This window comes from Haematobia irritans, chromosome 4, assembly GCF_050003625.1.
Source record: "Haematobia irritans isolate KBUSLIRL chromosome 4, ASM5000362v1, whole genome shotgun sequence".
Classification (NCBI taxonomy): domain Eukaryota; kingdom Metazoa; phylum Arthropoda; class Insecta; order Diptera; family Muscidae; genus Haematobia; species Haematobia irritans.
This window is the reverse complement of record NC_134400.1, coordinates 83,088,686-83,090,663: the sequence shown is the minus strand read 5'-3', so window position 1 is coordinate 83,090,663 and position 1,978 is coordinate 83,088,686.

Below are 1,978 nucleotides of genomic sequence, written 5' to 3'. Positions count from 1 at the left end.
GCTAAAATTTTTTCTCCAACACTTAAGCCAACAATTTATTGCAACTTCACTGCCAATTTTTTTTAATTTTTAATTCTTTTTTTAATTAATTAATTCTTGAATTATTTTTAATTTTTACGACAAAATAAGGAAGAAATAAAAAAAAGAAACTACCTACACTGATTTTTTCAGCAATTTGGTTTGAATAAAAAAATTATTTTATTAATTTAAACAAGAATTTTTTTGGAAAAGCATATTTATCATGATGGTGCTCTATACTTAAAATACAAAAGTTTTATTCAAAGTAAATGACTAATAAACGTATATTACTAAAACAACGTTGTAATTTTTATACCCTCCACCATAGGATGGGGGGTATATTAACTTTGTCATTCCGTTTGTAACACATCGAAATATTGTTCTAAGACCCCATAAAGTATATAAAGGGTGATTCTTTTGGGGTTAGGATTTTCATGCATTAGTATTTGACAGATCACGTGGGATTTCAGACATGGTGTCAAAGAGAAAGATGCTCAGTATGCTTTGACATTTCATCATGAATAGACTTACTAACGAGCCACAACGTCGAATTTTCAGTGAATGGGCCCTAGAAAAGTTGGCAGAAAATCCGCTTTTTTATCGACAAATTTTGTTCAGCGATGAGGCTCATTTCTGGTTGAATGGCTACGTAAATAAGCAAAATTGCCGCATTTGGAGTGAAGAGCAACCAGAAGCCGTTCAAGAACTGCCCATGCATCCCGAAAAATGCACTGTTTGGTGTGGTTTGTACGCTGGTGGAATCATTGGACCGTATTTTTTCAAAGATGCTGTTGGACGCAACGTTACGGTGAATGGCGATCGCTATCGTTCGATGCTAACAAACTTTTTGTTGCCAAAAATGGAAGAACTGAACTTGGTTGACATGTGGTTTCAACAAGATGGCGCTACATGCCACACAGCTCGCGATTCTATGGCCATTTTGAGGGAAAACTTCGGAGAACAATTCATCTCATGAAATGGACCGGTAAGTTGGCCACCAAGATCATGCGATTTGACGCCTTTAGACTATTTTTTGTGGGGCTACGTCAAGTCTAAAGTCTACAGAAATAAGCCAGCAACTATTCCAGCTTTGGAAGACAACATTTCCGGCTATTCCGGCCGAAATGCTCGAAAAAGTTGCCCAAAATTGGACTTTCCGAATGGACCACCTAAGACGCAGCCGCGGTCAACATTTAAATGAAATTATCTTCAAAAAGTAAATGTCATGGACCAATCTAACGTTTCAAATAAAGAACCGATGAGATTTTGCAAATTTTATGCGTTTTTTTTTAAAAAAAAAGTTATCAATCTCTTAACAAATCACCCTTTATATTCTGGGGCGTGGTGAAATTCTGAGTCGATCTGAGCATGTCCGTCCGTCCGTCTGTTGAAATCACGCTAACTTCCGAACGAAACAAGCTATCAACTTGAAACTTGGCACAAGTAGTTGTTATTGATGTAGGTCGGATGGTACTGCAAATGGGCCATATCGGTCCACTTTTACGTATAGCCCCCATATAAACTGACCCCCAAATTTGGCTTGCGAGGCCTCTAAGAGAAGCAAATTTCATCCGATCCGGCTGAAATTTGGTATATGGTCTCTAACAACCATGCAAAAATTGGTCCACATCGGTCCATAATTATATCCCTTTCCGACCTATAGCCGATCCACGTGATAGATTTTCCTAAATTTTTGAATTCTGTTATTTATGTGTACACGCAAAGAAAAAAAACGTTTGGAAAACGTGTACCGAAAACATTTTTCTTTTGTTAGAGTTTTTTGAATTGCTTCGAAAATTTTAAACTTTTATCACCAAAAAAATTCGTTTGTTACAAAGTTTTTATTTTTTCAATAAAAAAAGGTAAAACATTTTTCTTTTGTTAGAGTTTTTTGAATTGCTTCGAAAATGTTAAACTTTTATCACCAAAAAAATTCGTTTGTTACAAAGTTTTTATTTTT